We start from the raw sequence: 23,041 nt of genomic DNA on the forward strand, positions 1-23,041 counted from the left end.
CACAAATAGCATAAATAGCATAAAGTACAACCGCAAAAAAACACACGTTAAAGCGCACGAGTGGGCCAAACTAAGCACACCGAGCAAGAGAGCTTGACGTCAAATGTCTCTATTGTGTATTTATGAGTGATTATATTTGGATGGTGTAACAAACCTGCAGCACACGGACTCTATACGGCACGCCAAGGCTCCAAAGCATCCCATTATTATTATTTTTTAAATATTCCCCTCGTTCCACCCGGGGTGCCTGGATGATATGTGCTCACTGCGACACTTTGGAATGCCCAGAATGCGAGAGCTGTCGAGGGTCCGCCAGGCCACGCCCCCCTCCTGGCAGGTCACGCTTCACCGATTGGTTGCCCCCCCCTCATCCCCTTCGAGGGTCAGAGTGCAGTTGGGAGTCCTGTCGCTCCTCTGAAGGAAGGTCAGGGGTCAACTTCCACCGGAGCTCTCCTTTACTTCCCCTCCGCCCTCTTCGCCCAGCGGGGGGGCGCTTCCCCCGTTTAGACCGTGACGTAGACGCCAAAACAATATCATTTTTTATATTATGTTTGATAGAGTCTACGCAAGTAAAGATTGTGTGTGTTCTTAACACATTTGTGGCAATTTTAAGCATTTTGTGCAAACGAGAGAAAACTATATTTTCTTAACTAAATGACGTTTTTCAGAAGACACCCCCGTCAGAGTGTGTGGGTGGCAGGTGTGGTGGGACAGATGACAAGAACAACTTTGGTAATAAATGAATCTTGGTTTGAAGGAGGAGGAGGAACATGGGGTGACATGTTTTAACAAGGGTACAAAAACACTACAGCGAAAAGGCATATGATTGAAATACGCACCAGTCAACTTTTTTTGTTCTTTTTCTTTTCGTTCTTTGTAACTTTTTAACTTTTGAGGATTTTTTGGTTTGAAGGAGGAGGAGGAACATGGGGCAACAGCAACATGTTTTAACAAGGGTACAAAAACACTACAGCAAAGAGGCATATGATTGAAATCAGTCACAAGTCACTTAAAAAAAGTTTAACTTTTTTGTTTTTTTTTCTTTTCATTTTTTTTCCTCTTTTTTCGTTTGTTTAGTAATCGGCAGTAGAACATTGGTACGTTTCAGCAAAATATTACTTTTCAATAAAAAAGGGAGAAAAAACCCTTTTTGTGAAAAGATAAATTTCAAGCATGAAATTTCAAGCATTCACTTTGAAACAAACTTAGCCATATATATTTAGCCAAATATCTAAAGAATGATGCCACAACATGGGGCGACAGCAACATGTTTTAACAAGGGTACAAAAACACTTCAGCGAAGATATTGAAATACACGCCAGTCACTTCAAAAAAGTTCAACTTTTTTTGTTTTTTCGTTTTTTTTCTCTTTTTTCGTTTGTTTGACGCCACAACTTAACATGAAAATCATTTTTTTTTCTCTCAAATGTAACACCATAAACTATAAACTATAAACAATTTTCAAATTTTACAACTGAGCTCTGTGTGCATGCAAACGCATTCACCCGCATGCGTGTTCTTGCATTAAAATGTATCTTCAATGCGTAACCTCCTTTTCCCTAATTATGAACCATATAAGGACCCTCTGTGATGTCACAAAGATACAGTTTAACCACGCCTTTTTGAAACCGAGCGGTTTTCGCCATCTCAAACTTCTTTTATTATTCACTTCCGAATTAGCAAACATCAAAATCTGACACTTTGGCCTCGTTTAACACGGAAATGCAACATTCCAAGTACATTTGTAGGTCAGAAAATGACCATTTGGCATCAAATGGCATTTTTTATGTGTCAACTCCAATGTGTCATAGAGTCCGATGAACATGAAAATGCATTAACCCGACAAGCAAAAACATGATTGTGAGTCCGCCATGACAACCCATAATGTATAAAATAGGATGTAAGTACAACGTCACTTGATCCACTTTACAGTGATGAACACAATAGGACAGCGTGACTTATGAGGATGTGGCATCAAACGTGACGATTTGACTCAGCGCCTCTTTTTTTGTTGTGACGGACGATGAGGTGGGCCAATTTCCGTCCTAAGCAAAAACAAGTAAGGCTCCCGACCACTCCAGGATATGAATCAGCGCTCTGATTCAGTACGCGAAAAATAAATGACTTGGAGCTATTTTTGACATGACAATTTTCACTCGGATGATTCATTCCAGCTCCGGGAGCTCAGTTAGCGGTAATTGTTATTATTATATTCGGATGAAGAAGTCACACGTCTACACGTGTAAACTGTCAAACGTGCGACTCTCGCACCTCTCAGTCCCGTTTCATCCATCCCAATATGACTCATAACAGTAGCTATCACACATTTATTATAATTGTTATACATCATGAATGCGGATACTTCATTTTACTCTTTTTTTTTTAATCAATTATTCAATATATCTTCTTGGTATTTCCCTATATTTTAATTTATTTATTAGTAGTTTTCTAGTATTTACAGCATTTAATGGCTTTATTTTGGTGAATTACATTTTTTATTTGTTGTAGCATTCAAATTATTGTATTTATGTCGTCATTCAGGAGTACGAGACAAACGATATATTTGTTTTGACGTGAAAACAGACCCCCCCCCCCCCAATATATCCTCTTGGTATTTCCCTATATTTCATTAATTCGTTCATTTTCTACCGCTTTTTCCTCACGATTTTAATTTATTTATTAGTAGTTTTCTAGTATTTACAGCATTTAATGGCTTTATTTTGGTGAATTACATTTTTTATTTGTTGTAGTATTCAAATTATTGTATTTATGTTGTCATTCAGGAGTATGAGACAAAAGATATATTTTTTTTGACGCGAAAACAGCCCCCCCCCCCCGATATATACTCTTGGTATTTCCCTATATTTTAATTTATTTATTAGTAGTTTTCTAGTATTTACAGCATTTAATGGCTTTATTTTGGTGAATTACATTTTTTTATTTGTTGTAGCATTCAAATTCTTGTATTTATGTTTTCATTCAGGAGTATGACACAAAAGATATATTTGTTTTGACGCGAAAACAGACCCCCTCCCAATATATCCTCTTGGTATTTCCCTATATTTAAATTTATTTATTAGTAGTTTTCTAGTATTTACAGCATTTAATGGCTTTATTTTGGTGAATTACATTTTTTATTTGTTGTAGTATTCAAATTATTGTATTTATGTTGTCATTCAGGAGTATGAGACAAAAGATATTTTTTTTTTGACGTGAAAACAGACCCCCCCCCCCCCCCCCCGATATATACTCTTGGTATTTCCCTATATTTCATTAATTCGTTCATTTTCTACCGCTTTTTCCTCACGATTTTAATTTATTTATTAGTAGTTTTCTAGTATTTACAGCATTTAATGGCTTTATTTTGGTGAATTACATTTTTTATTTGTTGTAACATTCGAATTCTTGTATTTATGTCGTCATTCAGGAGTATGAGACAAAAGATATATTTGTTTTGACGCGAAAACAGACCCCCCTCAATATATGCTCTTGGTATTTCCCTATATTTCATTCATTCGTTCATTTTCTACCGCTTTTTCCTCATGATTTTTATTTATTTATTAGTAGTTTTCTATTATTTACAGCATTTAATGGCTTTATTTTGGTGAATTACATTTTTTTATTTGTTGTAGCATTCAAATTATTGTATTTATGTCGTCATTCAGGAGTATGAGACAAAAGATATATTTGTTTTGACGTGAAAACAGACCCCCCCCCCCTCAGTGTTTTCAATTCAGTTTACGATGACCTGAAAACCTTTGCTCTCTTTTATCCACTCCACCCTTCATCACTTGCACACCTTCATTTCCTTTAATTGAGGCCCTCACATTTTGCCTATAAGGCAGATTAGCATGGGATTTACCTGGTAAACATTGTGTGTGTTTGTGTGTGTGTGTGTGTGTGTGTGTGTGTTGAAGTTGTGTCTTTGATCAGGCTAATGAGCTGCCACTTCTTCCTCCAGGGCCTACAAGTTGACTGGTGGGGGTGTGGACACCTGAAAAAACATTGACTGGGGACCATGCATTGCCCTAAGTGGATCACACCCACACGCGTACACACACCACACCCGCATCCTGCCGCCATTCTTCCCCCCGCCCACCACCTCCTAGCACCCCCTGCCAGTGGTCTCTATCCTAAGTGTCAGTCACCTCCTCGCTTCACTTCCAGCATCCTCCTGCTAACAGAAGCCTAACCGCCAGCCACCTACCTACTGCCGTGCCACCTACCTATGCCTCATTCTCACACTGCGCCCCCCCCCCCCAACCCCCCCCACCGCCACCTTCATCAACATTTAATGAAGCTCTGCATAGCTGTACGCACAAACCTATCCAGACGTCCATCCATCCATTTTCTATGCCGCTTATCCTCATTAGGGTCACATTCATACTTATGGACAATTTGGAGTCGCCAATTAACCTCGCATGAATTTTTTTTTTCTTTTTAATTAATTGTTTTATATTTAATTTTTGTCAATTTTTTGTTAATTTATTTTCAAATAATTTATATATCTTTTTATTATGTCAAATTAATTTTTTTGTATTTTCGTACCCTTACTGACAGCTAATGACCAGTGTAGAATACTACATATCATTCACACTTTGAATGCTAAGTGTTTTCTGAATTCCCTCTAATTGTATTTACTAGGAATGAGCCGGATACTTGGATTAACAGATAATGCAATTTTGCCAGATACAAGTATCAAATGAGTACATCTCGCCATTATCCGTATTCTTGTTTAAAGAATTTAAAGACACTCAACAACTCATTTTGGTTAGCAAGACCACTTTTTTTTATTATGTGTTTTTGTCAGGCCTGCTACTTACAATATAAGAATTTTGTAAATTTTCAGTTAGCAGTACATAGACATTGGCAGACAACAAGTTGCCATAACATTAGGTACACTTGCACAAGAGCGGCATCAAACATTCTGCATGTATGGCTGACATAAGCATGCTAAAATATTACACCCGTCTCAATACGTTGCAATATGCACCTTGCAATCTTAAACTTGTTTCGTAACTTACACGATGTATTTCACACGATCGAGGCACGATCGTGCATCAGTCACAGACATTCTGCATGTATGGCTGACATAAGCATGCTAAAATATTACACCCGTCTCAATACGTTGCAGTATGCACCTTGCAATCTTAAACTTGCTTCGTAACTTACACGATGCATTTCACACGATCGAGGCACGATCGTGCATCAATCACTGAGTGTTTTTATTTTTGTCTGCTTGCTTCGTCTGCATGTATGACTGACATAAGCATGCTAAAATATTACACCCATCTCAATACGTTGCAGTATGCAGCTTGCAATCTTAAACTTGTTTCGTAACTTTCACACGATCGAGGCACGATCGTGCATCAATCACTGACACTTTTGTCTGTTTGCTTCGTCTGCATGTATGGCTAACAAAAGCATGCTAAAATATTACACCCGTCTCAATACGTTGCAGTATGCACCTTGCAATCTTAAACTTGTTTCGTAACTCACACGATCGAGGCACGATCGTGCATCAGTCACTGACTCTTTTGTCTGTTTGCTTCGTCTGCATGTATGGCAGACATAAGCATGCTAAAATATTACACCCGTCTCAATACGTTGCAGTATGCACCTTGCGATCTTAAACTTGTTTCGTAACTTACACGATGCATTTCACACGATCGAGGCATGATCGTGCATCAATCACTGACAGTGTTTTTATTTTTGTCTGCTTGCTTCGTCTGGTTTGACTGGTGATATAAAGTCATTTGGAAAAGTTGCAGTACAGTCAGCAAGACAAATTATTTCCCCGTTTGCATGAATCACCAACTTCACATTTAAAAATCCAAGTATAAAGTCTCAAGGATCACGGCGATTGCCGTGAAATTCAAATCGCAATGTGGCGAGGGACAACTGATGTGTGTCACTCAAGGTGGCGACAGTCTGAGATGGCACCATCGACACGAGGGGCGGTCAAGCGATCAGCATTTGTCGTTCCCCTGCTGCTTTCTTTCTTTCTTTCTGGGGCGCTGCCATGCAGCGTGGCCTTTGGCAACCTGTTGCTATGTGACCCATTGACCCATGACTTGATTGCTCTTTGACAGCCATCAAAGCACTCGACTATTTTTAGGACATCACAGACAGCAATAAAACCTGCCTTTTAAATAAGAAGGACATATTTCAAATGACACAACAGTTGTGGTTCATTAGTATTTGGTATATAACCGCATCATACTGAGTGGTTTTTAATATTAATCTAGTAAGATCCCCTATCCAATCAGATAGCTAAAATAACTAAACGGTCTTACACACTGTGTCATCTTTCAAAGAACACATTACTAACAGCACTAAATTCATTACACAGCAACTTAACACTCAAATGATTCATTCATTCTCACATTCATACCTATGGATACCTATTTGGAGTCGCCAATTAACCTAGCATGTTTTTGGAATGTGGGAGGAAACCGGAGTACCCGGAGAAAAACCCACGCATGCACGGGGGAGAACATGCAAACTCCACACAGAGATGGCCGAGGGTGGAATTGAACCCTGGTCTCCTAGCTGTGAGGTCTAACGCGCTAACCACTAGATCGCCGTGCCGCCCTATTATAATTATAATATTATAATTTTGAATGTTATTTTTAACAATGAGATTACTGTCATGTTTTCAGTGCCAGATGCAGTCATCAAAAGTTCCACATCTGGCTTGCGGAGCCATAGGTTCCTTACCCCTCGTTGGATTGCGCTGTGTACAGTAGTTTGCATCATGCTCGTGTGCATGATTTTGCAAAGCTTTGTTATCACAGATGTTTCTTCGTGTGTTATATTTAGCCGTGTAGTGGAGGAACCCTCTTGGGTTGCCTGCTGCATCATGACATGGCAGTTTCAGAGTGGAAGAAGATGGAAACGAGTCATGTAGCGTTGCAAAAACACAACGAAAAATGCAACTGAAAGATGAGATGTTTTTGCTTTTGTTTGACTTTCCGTCATAGCTCTTGTATTTGTGTGTGTGTGTGTGTGTGTTGGGTTCACAGCATGCCTACAGGATGTTTTCACAGTGATCACTTTGCACAGGGTGATTTACATCCCTTATTTAGACACACACACACACACACACACACACACACACACACACACACACGTGCAGATGGGCTGCCATCACTTCCGAACACATTACATTGCCCCCCATTCATTTCATTCGTTCATTTATTTTCTACCGCTTTTCCTCACGAGGGTCACGGGGGGTGCTGGAGCCTATCCCAGCTGCCTTCGGGCGAAAGGCGGGGTACACCCTGGACTGGTCGCCAGCCAATCACAGGGCACATATAGACAAACAACCATTCACACTCACATTCATACCTATGGACAATATGGACAGTCACTAATTAACCTAGCATGTTTTTGGTATGTGGGAGGAAACCGGAGTACCCGGAGATAACCCACGCATGCACGGGGAGAACATGCAAACTCCACACAGAAATGGCCAAAGGTGGGATTGAACTTGAGTCTCCTAGCTGCGTGGCCTGTGCACTAACCACGTGTCCACTGTGCAGCCTGACAATGAAACAGTATCAACATTCATTCATTTTCTACCGCTTTATCCTCATGAGGGTCTCGGGGCGTGGTGGGAGGTGGGATACACCCTGGACTGGTGGCCAGCCAATCACAGGGCACATATAGACAAACAACCATTCACACTCACATTCATACCCATGGACAATTTGGAGTCAAAAAAATTGGAGTCAAAAATTGTCAACCCATCGAAAATCTCAAGAGGTCAACAGTCTGACACAATGTGTCACCATTCAAAGCACACATTACTAACATCACTAAATTCATCACACAGCAACTTAACACTCAAATGATTCATTCATACATTCATTCATTTTCTATCGCTTATCCTCACGAGGGTCGCAGGGGGTGCTGGAGCCTATCCCAGCTGTCTTCGGGCGAGAGGCGGGGTACACCCTGGACTGGTCGCCAGCCAATCACAGGGCACATATAGACAAACAACCATTCACACTCACATTCATACCTATGGACGAATTTGGAGTCGCTAATTAACCTAGCATGTTTTTGGAATGTGGGAGGAAACCGGAGTACACGCATGCACGGGGGAAAACATGCAAACTCCACACAGAGATGGCCGAGGGTGGAATTGAACCCTGGTCTCCTAGCTGTGAGGTCTGCATGCTAACCACTCGTCCACCGTGCTGCCCTCCATTCATCTCCTCAATCCTTTAATCCTCACCTTAACCCAACTTGAACTTGAAGGAATATCCCGCAAAAAAACACTCACACAAGTTAACATCAAAGAGTGGAAGAATCACTCAGCAAGAAAACGGATTCATGATCAAACTAGTTTAACAGGCCTTATGATGATGATGATGGTGATGGTGATGGTGATGGTGATGATGTCAGCGCAGGCAGCTCGCCCAACAAATCTGTTTCGCATCCTTGACCCTGACGATGCTCCCACTTTGTTCTCCATGTGTGTAGGGGCCTTTTTGACCAAAAGCTGGTGTGGTCTTGCAGCTTAAAACTGACACAGGAACTACAGCGAAAGTCACATATTAAAAACAGTGTTTCCTATAAGTCCTTATTTCCTATGGCGTAGGAAACAATGGAAAGTGGATGAGTGTTGTTTTTTTTTTTTAAAACACACTCCAGATTCCACATGTCCTGGCGATAGATACTGGTGTTTGTTGCATGTTTATAGTATCATTTGTTGTCTTCCTTTGATTCCGGATCATAGTATTTGGAATTAGTCCATTATTATCTGGATATTGATATTTACACCAAAATAATAACTTTGTATTTCTTGGATCAGTCTTTGATATTTTGTCGAACTTTTGTCGAAGTTTGCGGAAACCTGTTGGAAACTTAAGTGACTGGTGCGTATTTCACCCATCTGCCTCTTCGCTGAAGTGTTTTTGTATCCTTGTTAAAACATATTGTTGCTGTATTTTTTTTTCCGTTTTCGTTTTTATGCCGAAAATGGTCCAATCTGGCAATGTTGAAGAATCCTGGATACAGACGGTGATCATGGTCACCACCACAATGTAATCATGTAATTCTTCCATATCCAATTTCTGACAATTCCTGAAAATTTCATCCAAATCCATTAAGAACCTTTTAAGTTATTTTGAACACAAACAAGATAAACACGGGCAAAAACATAAACTGATCATAACTAAAAATACTATAATGAATTGCTTACTAATATATGAGGTGTGTACTAATTTTAGTGATATTTGGATGGACGGAAATTGGGACGGAAATTTATCCAGGCACTCCTGAATTGAAACACTATAGAGATCCTGATAATACAGTAAACCTCGGATATATCGGAAATTCGCTCACAAAGGAGAGATAAAAAAGAACCGATTTTTCTGTAATGCATTTCCAATAAAAATTCATTGCATATATCGGATTTTTTATAACGGATTTCGCCTATTTCGGACAAAATCTCCAGTCCCGTTCCAATGCATTTCCATTAAATTTCCCTCGCATATATCGGATGGCCGCATTGTGGCGCTCCGATTCGCCGAATCGTGACAGGCTGCTATACGACGTCATTTGCAGCGTTGCCTGCGCGTCCAGGTACATTGGAAACATAGTCAAGGAAGTGCCTTTTTATAACGGATAAAATCCGATTTACGCATATACCGGATATAAATCCGATATATGCGTAAAACGGACATTTTCCGGTATACGCATATAACGGATCTCGCTTATATCGGACAAAACCAGTGGGAACAATTGAATCCGATATATCCGAGGTTTACTGTACGTATTTATGAGTTTATGGCACCAATATTCTGCACATAATCACCTGATTAGTTGAGATAACATCCGCAACAACTTAAAACAAAACAGTCTGATTCTCAAAAAAAAAAAAATATATACGTATATATATATATTTTCCACATTTCCTACTATTCTGATGCTTTTATTTTAATTCCTGTCAGAAACATCTCCATTCTTCTTCTACTGGGTTGACCCAGCAGCCTATTGATTAGTTTAACTGGAGGCAATGCACGTAGGCACTGATACCGAACCCCCACTGATAAGCTCCTACTGGCTTTTATGGTACTGAAAATTTCCGAGTTGCAACATATCATACAGTAGTTTATTCAGTTTCTGTCAGACCCCTTGGATTACCTCCTCTTTCTCCTACTCATTCTCCAGGATCCTGGGAGAATAGTCAGGTTCCAGTTTTTCCAAGAGCCTCTTATTGCTCGCAGTTCACAATGGAACAAAGATCTTCTCAGTGTTGGAATACCCGGTAGAAACCCAAGCCATGCTGTAAAAACTTGGGGGTGCAAACAAGATCCGCTTGTAAACCTGCGGGATGAGACTCTTAGCTGCTACTGTTTGAATATCGTCTTACATGACATCCATACAAACGCAAGTCGCTAATCATAGTGTCATAATGCAGATTTATTCGATGAAATTTGCACATTTAAGTGTGGACTTGAAAGTGGAAGCGAAGGGATACTGACTTCCTCGAAGAGAGAGGTTTTCTCATCACCTCAGAGTTGTGCTGCTTTGGCAGGAATGAGAAACGGAAAAGCCGGTCTTGATGACTTTCAGTTCGTTTTGCAAGGCAGCCAATGTGTCAAAACGTTGTGTTATTATGACCCTTTGCGTCCCGGAAAGCAGATGTTTGGAGTGAACTAGAATCATGGCTTCAACAGGTGGACCTGAGATGGATGTGTACTAGTTTTTTTTTGGTGCAGGAGGGTCCAAACCTTGTCCACCGGGGACTGCATACAAAGAAAAATTCAAGGACGTGAGGGGGCCACTTTCAATTCGTTTACCCTTTTCCTGTCTTTACCCAAGAGGAGAATGAGGGCAAAATTGAAACTGAGTTAAAGGGATAGTGAAGTTGTATGACATCTCCATCAGCAGTGTAGTGCATCAAGGGTTACTTACCCCCTTTTGTTTCAATCCAATGAGTAGAGTTCACATAAGTAGAGTTTGGCTTCTCAAAACGATATGCATTCAAAAGAGTAATACATTTGCATCATTAACAAACAAACAAACAAACAAACAAAAAAGTCAGACCTCTCAACCAACCATTGTTGTGTGCGTGTTCCACGGATGGAGACCGCCGTGACGCCGTCCGTATATAATGTTCAAATGTTCAAATCTGCCACAAAACATCGTATCTGCTACCAATGTAAACGAGAGAGGCACGGACCAAAAAAATATTGTTTACATTTTGATGCTAATCATTGAATATTTCTTACAGTTTCCTACAGTTCCCTTAATTTCTCAATGAATAAAACATGATGGTTCGATTCCACCCTCGGCCATCTCTGTGTGGAGTTTGCATGTTCTCCCCGTGCATGTGTGGGTTTTCTCCGGGTACTCCGGTTTCCTCCCACATTCCAAAAAAAACATGCTAGGTTAATTAGCGACTCCAAATTGTCCATAGGTATGAATGTGAGTGTGAATGGTTGTTTGTCTATATGTGCCCTGTGATTGGCTGGCCACCAGTCCAGGATGTACCCCGCCTCTCGCCCGAAGACAGCTGGGATAGGCTCCAGCACCCCCGCAACCCTTGTGAGATGAATGAATGAATGAATGAATAAAACATGATGGGAAAAACACATCATGCCCCCCCCCAAAAAAAAACAAAAAAAAAAACTTGTTTTTGGACCAATGACTGTAACTTAAATGTCAGAACATCCCGTCGTTAGCATCTCGTCGTGCTACTAAAAAAGATGCTTGATCTACTTCTACAGACCTCGATGCCAAACGACTGACAGGCAGCTCAGAACATCTGCCAACCTCTGGCCACGATGGAGACGGTGGAGGCGGTGGACTGTTTGAAGCATCTTTCTGCTCAAGTCGTTAGCTGCTTTCTCAATGAGAAATACTTCCAGCACAGCTCAGCACTTCGGAGACGAGGAGAAGAAGGTTTGAAAATGGCAAAATGGCACTGCTTGTCTTATTTCAACACCTTTTATACTACAGTATATACAGTATATTGTGTACAGTATAATACCAATACTGTCCACACCTACAAAAGCGATACAATGGCTGATCACTGGTTTGGTGTTGTGTTTCTGTTATTTATCTGCTTTTTCATATTTACTTAGTTAGTACCTCCTCTTCTGTTGCAAAGCCAAGATGGCGATGGTGCTGTACTTCTTTGTAGACTCAAACTGTAAAGTGGAAGTAAAATAATAATAATAATAACTAGAAAGTAGGTATGAATGTGAGTGTGAATGGTTGTTTGTCTATATGTGCCCTGTGATTGGCTGGCCACCAGTCCAGGGTGTACCCCGCCTCTCGCCTGAAGACAGCTGGGATAGGCTCCAGCATAACCCCCCTTGTGACTCGTGAGAATAAGCGGTAGAAAATGAATGAATTACTGTTTTGTGGTTGAAGACGGATTTTCTTGCAGGCCATTCATACTGTCTGTCACCCATTTGCAGCATTTCTTGAAATGAATTCTTCATTTTTAGACTATTAGCCACTGGTTAATTGGCGACTCCAAATTGTCCATAGGTATGAATGTGAGTGTGAATGGTTGTTTGTCTATATGTGCCCTGTGATTGGCTGGCCACCAGTCCAAGGTGTACCCCGCCTCTCGCCCGAAGACAGCTGGGATAGGCTCCAGCACCCCCGCGAGGAAAAAGCGGTAGAAAATGAATGAATTAATGAATGTTACTGAATATTATTTCTTATTTTAAATGTTTTAAGTATGTTTTGTTAATAATTAAGTAAAAAATACCCTGGCTGTAGACTTACTAGATCTTGCCCATAAGAACAGGAAGTGGACATTTGCTTCATTTTATGAGTGTGTCAACTGCTGTTAATTAGTGTGTGTGTGTGTATAGGTAGGGTGTTGGAGGTGGCAACCTACCCCACACCTCACTAATAACTAACCCCCCCTCCTCCCCTTCCGTAACAAAGACCTGCCTCTCTGCTCTGCTGGATGCGGACCCTGGCCTGGACTTAGCCTCGGCCTCCAGGCTCCAAAATCCTGCTGTTTACAATTTCCCTGTTCCTGCTTCCAGTGTTTGATGCTTCTGAGCTATAGGGAGAGACCATGGTGAGATGTGGGTGGTGGTGGTGGTGGTGGTGGTGCCTCAGAGAGCTGGGCAGAAAGGCAAAAGAGGCCACAAAGGTGCTGTTTTGTCCAGCCAGCGGGAACAAGGGAGCTATTACACAAGAGATGGAGGAAGGAAGGAAGGAAGGAAGGGAGATTCAGGAAGGGGGCGGTGAGAAGAAGAGGAGGAGGAGGAGGAGGAGAAGAAGAAGGCCCAGTGGGGGATTAGCTGGCCAGCTGCTCCCTCAGGGACCAAACATGAGAGACACTTTAATTCTGGACAGGAAGAGTTGACTCTAGAGAGGCTTGAGGAAGGATAAACAGGAAAGAAAAAATCATATTCATGGGAAGGAATCCAGGATAGTAATATCTATTTGAAAAAGAGTTCTAGGTCATACTACTTTTCTACAGACGCTTGAGATGATACAGACTGCCTTCATACCTATGGACAATTTGGAGTTGCCAATTAGCCTAGCATGTTTTTGGAATGTGGGAGGAAACCGGAGTACCTGGAGAAAACCCACACATGCACGGGGAGAACATGCAAACTCCACACAGAGATGGCCGAGGGTGGAATTGAACCCTGGTCTCCTAGCTGTGAGGTCTGCGTGCTAACCACTCGACCACCGTGCCACCCAGTTGATTTGTTCATTCATTCTTTCATTTTCTACTGCTTTTTCCTCATGAGGGTCGCAGAAATGGCCAAAAGTGGGATTGTACTCGAGTCTCCTAGCTGCGTGGCCTGTGCACTAACCACTTGACCACTGTGCAGCTTGACAATGAAACAGTATCAACATTCATTCATTTTCTACCGCTTTTTCCTCATGAGCGTCGTGGGGGTGCTGGAGCCTATCCCAGCTGTCTTCGGGCAAGAGGCGGGGTACACCCTGGACTGGTCGCCAGCCAATCACAGGGCACATATAGACAAACAACCATTCACACTCACATTCATACCTATGGACAAATTGGAGTCAAAAATTGTCAACCCATCAAAAATCTCAAGAGGTCAACAGTGTGACACGCTGTGTCACGATTCAAAGAACACATTACTAACAGCACTAAATTCATCACACAGCAACTTAACACTCAAATGATTCATTCATACATTCATTCATTTTCTACCGCTTATCCTCACGAGGGTCGCAGGGGGTGCTGGAGCCTATCCCAGCTGTCTTCGGGCAAGAGGCGGGATACACCCTGGACTGGTCGCCAGCCAATCACAGGGCACATATAGACAAACAACCATTCACACTCGCATTCATACCTATGGACAATTTGGAGTCGCTAATTAACCTAGCATGTTTTTGGAATGTGGGAGGAAACCGGAGTACCCGGAGGACATGCAAACTCCACACAGAGATGGCCGAGGGTGGAATTGAACCCTGGTCTCCTAGCTGTGAGGTCTGCGCACTAACCACTAGACCACCGTGCCGCCCTCTACTACATACAGTATATACTATTTAGCAGCATAAGAGTGGCATAATATGAGCACCTCCCAGTAAGATTCAATGCATGTAGACTCATTGTGGACGTGTACAGAATATGTGATGATATATGACATACGTATGCAGTATCATGTTCTGTTCTCAGAGTACTTGACAGCCCATAAGAGCCATAGCTCTTCACAAGAAGACATCACGGATCTCTCCATTGGGTTCTCTCCGGGTGTCCCACTGAAGCAAACCAGTCGGTCATCCTGACATAGCTCGCGCGGCGCCTCAAAGGTCTAAAAAGCAACCGAAAGGAATTCTCCAGAAGCAGAGAGAGTTTTCATTCCCTTCCTTCCTCTCCTCTACCTTTTTCTCCATATGGCAGCCATTTGTCTGGAGGAGGTCTGTCAGACATAAATAATAGGTTATGAAAAAACAGAAGGATGACGGTGGGGAGGGAGGTAGTGATGGGGGGTTCAGTGCTCTTCCTGAGGGACAGGAGTTCTCCGGAGGCCTGGTGTCCTTCAGAAGACAACAATAAGTTCCATCCATTTGTCATTTATAAATGCATTTGTAAACTTTTAAACTCATATTGGGATATGATTATATATTTAACTGTAGCTTTTGAGTGTTAAGTTGCCGTGTGATGAGCTTAGCGCTGTCTGTATCATGACACCGTGAGTCAGACTGTTATATTGAGTCACGACCACCCGCCATTTCCAATGGGTTGACAAGTTTTAACTTAACACCGCTTACGTCTGGAGCTTATTTTTGAGATGTGTAGCAAAGCCTGCTTTTCTTTATTGCAAAGCTGTCCTCTGTGAAGCGGTACACACACATGGACTAAAGAAGCAAGAGTGTTGATAGATTTTTCTCTGCTTCTTCTGATGAACTAATTCGCGACCAAAGACATTCATTCAGTCTTTTGAGTGTTAAGTTGCCGTGTGATGAGCTTAGCGCTGTCTGTACAATGACACAGTGAGTCAGACTGTTAAATGTGGCCCGCAGGACACTAGTTTGAGGCCCCCGCCTTGATATGAAAGTTTAATGTTAGTGCGGCCCGCGCAAGTTTGATATGGATGCTGTATGGTATCATGTACCCAGAAAAAATTATTACGTTTGATTAATGTTCATGTTAAAGGTTAAATAACTGTTAATAGTTATCCTCCCTATCCGTGTGGAAGTGGTACGTTTTTGGCTATTTAAGTTTAAAGGAAATAACTTGAAGGCTACCGTTTAGGTCACTAGCTCTCTAGTTTGCGAGTTAGCATGTGTCTCAAGACCCTGCAGTTGCGCAATATGTTGTAAATAAAAAGAGTATAAATGTGACTATAGTCGTGTTTTGTCATGTCTACAGGGCTCTAATAACGCTTTGTTAATTTTAATCTGAAAAAAATAATTTGTCTACCCACCAACTATATGTGGTTTCTTAAGTTTTTATTATTTGCCGTTTTATTATTATTATTATTATATTTATTTATTACCGATTGATTGATTTTCTTTCTTCTTGATTTGTTTATTTATTTTTCATCTTATTTTGTGTAGAAAAATAAAAAGTAAGATATTTGAGAACAGTGGAATGTTTTATCAGAGCTTTTCTTGTAGAAAATCGAAACCAAAGCAAATTTATTCATTTTTCTGTTTTTAATAAATGCATTTTTTTTTTTGAAAACCTGATGCGGCCCAGCCTCGCCCAGAACCTAGCTCCAGTGGCCCCCAAGTAAATTGAGTTTGAGACCCCTGGATTAGACAATTTTTAATGGTATTGGAAAAATGCTGTAATGTCCTCCAAAACATTTTGACCACAACACATAGGGGACACCATAGGGGGTGTCCTCATATTTTTTTTCACATACATTTCAATGACCACTGACAAAATGCAAGCTCGTCCCGTTCCATGCAATCCCATTGACCTCCATGTAGCACTTCATTAAACGATCAGGAGGCCAGGCAGAGCCAGGAGGAATCGGGAGAGCAGAAGGAAGGACAGAAAGGGGACGAGTGGTGAGCCAAGAAGACGAAAAACAACACATTAGGGTCTTCTCAAGTTTGCGTGCGCTGATTTTCATCTGAAACCAATTAGTTCCAAACCACGAAGACAACACGAGTTTTTACAAAACATCCTCGTCCTTCCTCTTCCCATCCATCCATTCATGTGTCAGCCTCTGCAGATCTCTGCATGCTCCCGATTCCCTGTGTGCCCTGCATGCTAGCACATGTGTGTGTGTGTGTGTGTGTGCACACTTAAAGGCATTGTGATTAACATTCGCTCCAATTCGCTGAGGGACACGCATTCTAAGCCCTTCCTTCCTGCTTTGAGTGGAATTCTCATTAGTTGATAACTACTTTTCAAGAGACCGCTGCATTCCTCTGCTGGATACCAGGGGCCTTGCAGGACCCCACAACACACACACATACACACACACACACACACAAACATGCATCAGAGCGCTGACAGGCAGCGATACAAATGGATTCAGATACACTTTGCAAGGCTTGTAAATGTGATTTGGGACGTTTTTTTTTTTGGAGGTTCATGGTCCCTGTTGCCAATAAGCAGACCCAAAGTCGCAAATAATGTCAGCTGAAATCAGTCCCTTACTCCATCGTTTCCAAAAGAGAAAAAGTATGGTTCCTCACATGATAAAGGAGTGGAATTGACGGCCTCCTGTGTGACTCTTTAACTCATTCAATCCCAGCCATTTTTAAAAAGCCATGCGTCTCAGCACCGGACATTTTTTTTTTTTATGATTTTGACAGATTTTTCAAGGCAATCTGAATATTGTGTTCTTGGGCTTTTTAGACATGAAAGTGTAATGTTAGTGCGGCCCGCGCAAGTTTGATATGGATGCTGTATGGTATCATGTACCCAGAAAAAATTATTACGTTTGATTAATGTTCATGTTAAAGGTTAAATAACTGTTAATAGTTATCCTCCCTATCCGTGTGGAAGTGGTAAGTTTTTGGCTATTTAAGTTGAAAGGAAATAACTTGAAGGCTACCGTTTAGGTCGCTAGCTCTCTAGTTTGCGAGTAATCAGCAGAAGAACATAGGAAAGTTTCAGTTCTCAACAAAAAAATATAAATATGTCTTTGGTAGAGGCTGCACGGCGGTTGTGTGGGTAGCGCGCAGACCTCACAGCTAGGAGACCCAGGTTCAATCCCACCCTCGGCCATCTCTGTGTGGAGTTTTCTCCGGGTACTCCGGTTTCCTCCCACATTCCAAAAACATGCTAGGTTAATTCGGTAAAAAAGGTTAATAACTCCAAAATTGTCCCAGAATTTGGAGTCGCCAATTAACCTAGCATGTTTTTGGAATGTGGGAGGAAACCGGAGTACCAAAATTGTCCCAGAATTTGGAGTCGCCAATTGACCTAGCATGTTTTTGGAATGTGGGAGGAAACCGGAGTACCAAAATTGTCCCAGAATTTGGAGTCGCCAATTAACCTAGCATGTTTTTGGAATGTGGGAGGAAACCGGAGTACCGGAGATGATATTGGTTCAATAATTATTGGACCGATATCAGCATAAAAATGTAATACTAATAATTATCGGTACCAATAATTATCAGACCGATATCAGCATAAAAACACGACATCAATAATGATCAGTACCAATAATTATCAGAGTTGAATTGTTGTTTTCAATAATTTTGTCACACTCCCCCTTCTTGCTTTTGCATATTGTAGCTCATATTAAAACCGGTCATAAGATTTTGATCAGGTCTACATGTCCAATTAAAGCGATCCAACCTATACACCGCACAGTGGAAGCCACATCAGAGTTAGCCTTGAGCCTTGAGCCTTGACTCTCCCTGTCATCTTCAGCACACCTCATTGGCCGTGGTCTGATGTTGAACTTTGTATCGTAGCTGGATTAGACATCATGTCTTCTGAGACTTCCAAAGAAGTGAAGAAATCTGAAAATACGCCAATGGCTGACAGAGAACAAAAGACATGCAAGTGGAAAAACGGAAGATAAGTGACTTTTGGATCTGGATGCAATGTCCCCCTTGTGCAAATATGCAAAAGGTGCCGGGTGAGAGATTAGTCCATAAATGACCATCTGGGTCATATTGGTCTTACTTCCTGTTCATATTGTACAGTCACCTCTGGGCCGCACCATCTGCCTTTATATGATAGATCGTGCTGGCTCTCGAATCTTGGAATTCTCCAACAAATGTGCTCAAAGCGCACACTGACATTTTTCATGTGAGCACATGGAAATATTATTATTTACTTTAATAGTACACAATCAGTGTCCTGGTTATTATTACAGAGACTGATGTTGAAGGATCTGGGCAAAGGAAGCCAAGAGTGTTCAATGCTCCCAAGATTTCCCGGAAAAACCATCACTGGGGATGAATTAAAGCATCCCAAAAACAGGGGTGTTCAAAGTCCGGCCTGGGGGCCATTTGCGTCTCGCAGCTTGTGTTTTATTTTTTATTGTCCTGCAGCTTATTCTACTAAAAAAAAGCAACTGAACGTTACGAGAACTTTGGACTCCACCGATACTACAAATGGTAGTATCGGTCTGATATGGTCTGATACTAAGTAAGTACTGAGCTACTATTGCTGATACCCATATATATATCAACCTTTATTTGTGAACAATATTTAACACAATGGCCACATGAGTGATTAGCATGGTTAGCACAGTCAGGAAATCGGGAAGAAAAATTGTCCATAGGTATGAATGTGAGTGTGAATGGTTGTTTGTCTATATGTGCCCTGTGATTGGCTGGACACCAGTCCAGGGTGTACCCAAAGATAGCTGGGATAGGCTCCGGCATACCCGCGACCCAAGTGAGGATCAGCGGCGTAGAAAATTTAATACAATGAAACATTCACTTATTCATTTTCTACAGACTATCCTCACGAGGGTCACGGGGGGTGCTGGAGCCTATCCCAGCTGTCTTCGGGCGAAAGCCGGGGTACACCCTGGATTGGTTGCGAGCTAATCACAGAGCACATATAGACAAACAACCATTCACACTCACATTCATACCTATGGACAATTTGGAGTCGCCAATTAACCTAGCATGTTTTTGGAATGTGGGAGGAAACCGGAGTACCCGGAGAAAACCGAGGCATGCATGGGGAGAACATGCAAACTCCACACCGAATTGGCCAACGGTGGGATTGAACTCGAGTCTCCAAGCTGCGTGGCCAGTGCACTAACCACTCGACCACTGTGCAGCCTGACAATGAAACAGTATCAACATTCATTCATTTTCTCCGGCTTTTTCCTCATGAGGGTCGCGGGGGTGCTGGAGCCTATCCCAGCTGTCTTTGCGCGGGAGGCGGGGTACACCCTGGACTGGTGGCCAGCCAATCACAGGGCACATATAGACAAACAACCATTCACACTCACATTCATACCTATGGACAATTTGGAATCGCTAATTAACTTAGCATGTTTTTGGAATGTGGGAGGAAACTGGAGTACCCGGAGAAAACCCACGCATGCACGGGGAGAACATGCAAACTCCACACAGAGATAGCTGAGAGAATTGGAATTGAACCCTGGTCTCCTAGCTGTGAGGTCTGCACGCTAACCACTCGACCGCCGTGCCGCCCACAGTATCAACAAAATAATCCAATTACAGTCGTCCCTCACTACTTTACGGTTCAATTTTTCCGACTTCACTGAAGATGAAGTTCCTGTTTGCCTGTCCACCATCCATGTACCTGTGATTATGGCGTGTAGGCTTGCAGGGCTTTAATGGGCCACAGTGCTACCACCCACTTAGCTCTCATTCACTCATTTGTCTGGCTCCTTTCCCTCTCCAGGAACACTTCCTCTCAGCCTGTAAAATGATCACCGGACGGACGTACGACTGCTTGATTTGCCACCCCCCCCCCCACACCACCGCTTTCCTTTCCATTCGTCTATTCCCCTCGTATTTTTCATTTGCTCCACCAGCTTCCATCCCACCGCCAGTCAGTTGGTCAGTAGAACCCAAGTGTTCAAACTGATATCCAGATTCTATGCTTTTTTGTGGGCCTGATCCATAAAGTCTATAAAGCTCCACATTACATTAGCGCCTGTGACAAAAGCCCAAGTACCAATTAAAACACACTTTAAATCAGGGGTCTCAAACTCAATTTACCTGGGGGCCATTGGAGCTAGGGTCTGAGTGAGGCTGGGCCGCATCACGTTTTCCAAAAAACAAAAAAACAAAAACGCATTTATTAAAAACAGAAAAATGAGACACATGCTAACTCGCAAACTAGAGAGCTAGCAACCTAAACGGTAGCCTTCAAGTTCTTTCCTTTAAACTTAAATAGCCAAAAACTTACCACTTCCACATGGATTTGAGGTTTGAGGGCCCCACCTTGATATGAAAGTTTAATGTTAGTGCGGCCCGCGCAAGTTTGATATGGATGCTGTATGGTATCATGTACCCAGAAAAAAATATTATGTTTGATTAATGTTCATGTTAAAGGTTAAATAACTGTTAATAGTTATCCTCCCTATCCCCCCCCCCCCCCCCCCATGTTTGATTTATGCATTTTTGGGAGCTGGCATTGCTTGAAGAGAGAGCCCCCCTAAGACTAGAAATGAAATAATGTAATATTCATTCATCAGTGTGTGTGTTTTCATTCATTGAGAAAAATGCCCATGGAGCTAACACGCTAACACTATTACTATGATCTTCAGGTGTTACCAGGGAAACAAAGCTATATTTAGCTAAACACTGACATAATCTCCCCCCTCTCTTCCACACACACGCAGATAAATACACACCCTCTTTAGCGTCGTCTTATTGAATATTCAATTTTCTACTGTACACTATGTGCAGTTTGGGTCATTCCTGGTAATTAGGGTAGTGTACATTTTGGGGTCAAGAACACTCTGAGAGATTTATGAGCCACCTCCGCCCCCCATCCATCCATCCATCCATCCTTATCGGGAAACATGCTTCACTGTGTCAGGCGGCCAGTGCTTTCCGCCCGCCCACCATCCGATCCGACGATGCTATAAATAGACATGCATCCATTTATAGCCTGGTGACACGTTGTGATGCCGAGTGTGGATGACATGTCTCAGTCAATAGCTGTCACTGGAAATAGGATTATGTCTCCCAGAAACGGTGATTCAACCTTGGATGTTTTTACACAATCTCCTTACACTCAACCAAGGCTCAAAAGCAAGGAATTTATAGGATAGGATAGGTTTCCTTTGTAGGGGCGGCACGGTGGTCTAGTGGTTAGCGCGCAGACCTCACAGCTAGGAGACCAGGATTCAATTCCACCCTCGGCCATCTCTGTGTGGAGATAGCATGTTCTCCCCGTGCATGCATGGGTTTTCTCCGGGTACTCCGGTTTCCTCCCACATTCCAAAAACATGCTAGGTTAAGTTGCTATGAATTTAGTGCAGTTAGTAATGTGTTCTTTGAATGGTGACACAGTGTGACCTCTTGAGATTTTCGATGGGTTGACAATTTTTTACTCCAATTTTTTTTACTCCAAATTGTCCATAGGTATGAATGTGAGTGTGAATGGTTGTCTATATGTGCCCTATGATTGGCTGGCCACCAGTCCAGGGTGTACCGATATCATCATAAAAATGTGAGATCAATAATTATCAGTACCAATCTGTACCAATAATTATTGGACCGATATCAGCATAAAAATGTAATACCAATGATTATCGGTACCAATAATTATCGGACCGATATCAGCATAAAAATGCGATTTTGATCATTATCGGTACATTTGTCATATCGGTGTTGGCTGATATTGGTATCGGAAATTGAGAATTTGACAATATTGGGATATCGGTATATCGGTTTTGGTCCACAAAGCTTACATCGGATATCCCTTGGTATCCCAAATTTTTCCACTTTGAATCCACCTTAAATTTTCTTAGCATCCTCAGAACATTCTGACGGACCACATGAATGGGCCCAAATATTTGGAATGCACTCAGAATCTTTAGAATGCACTTAAAATGTCCAGAAATAATCTTTATTTAGACAACATTCCGGCAAGAAGAAACAAGAAACACGGAAATTCAACTTAGCTCCAATAAAGATGTCTTTTTGGAACATGTTGCTTATTTTCCCAGTGCTACGTTTTGGAAGTGCGCTAGCGCCTTCCTGTCCTGCGCCCTTGTGACCTCTGATGACTCTTTATGATGTGTGCATTGATGCATATGTTCCTATACATCAACAATTGTATGCTGTGGGAAGAAACATAGGCTTCCTTTCACAGCTTTATTGTGATATGAAATAACACATCCAGCTTGTTTCATGTCACTTCCTGTGCAGACACACAGGCTACCTGGTGCCGGTGTGTGTTTTCGTACTTGAGTGCTGCAGTGATATAGTGCCACTAAACGGCAAATAATAAAAACTTAAGAAACCACATATAGTTGGTGGGTAGACAAATTATTTTTTTCAGATTAAAATGAACAAAGCATTATTAGAGCCCTGTAGACATGACAAAACACGACTATAGTCACATTTATACTCTTTTTATTTACAACATATTGCGCAACCGCATGGTCTTGAGACACATGCTAACTCGCAAACTAGAGAGCTAGCGACC

At 41.9% G+C, this 23,041-nt stretch overlaps 1 long non-coding RNA gene across 1 annotated transcript in view; it reads left to right on the forward strand.

The window, feature by feature from the left end:
* The window catches only part of LOC131138702 (uncharacterized), a 69,564-nt gene that overhangs the window by 43,421 nt on the left and 3,102 nt on the right, over window positions 1-23,041 (forward strand). The window contains exon 2 of the long non-coding RNA XR_009132125.1: window positions 11,745-11,919. This is a non-coding gene — a long non-coding RNA (uncharacterized LOC131138702). The remainder of the gene's footprint in view (window positions 1-11,744; window positions 11,920-23,041) is intronic.

The sequence above is a fragment of the Doryrhamphus excisus genome, chromosome 11, assembly GCF_030265055.1.
Source record: "Doryrhamphus excisus isolate RoL2022-K1 chromosome 11, RoL_Dexc_1.0, whole genome shotgun sequence".
Lineage (NCBI taxonomy): Eukaryota > Metazoa > Chordata > Actinopteri > Syngnathiformes > Syngnathidae > Doryrhamphus > Doryrhamphus excisus.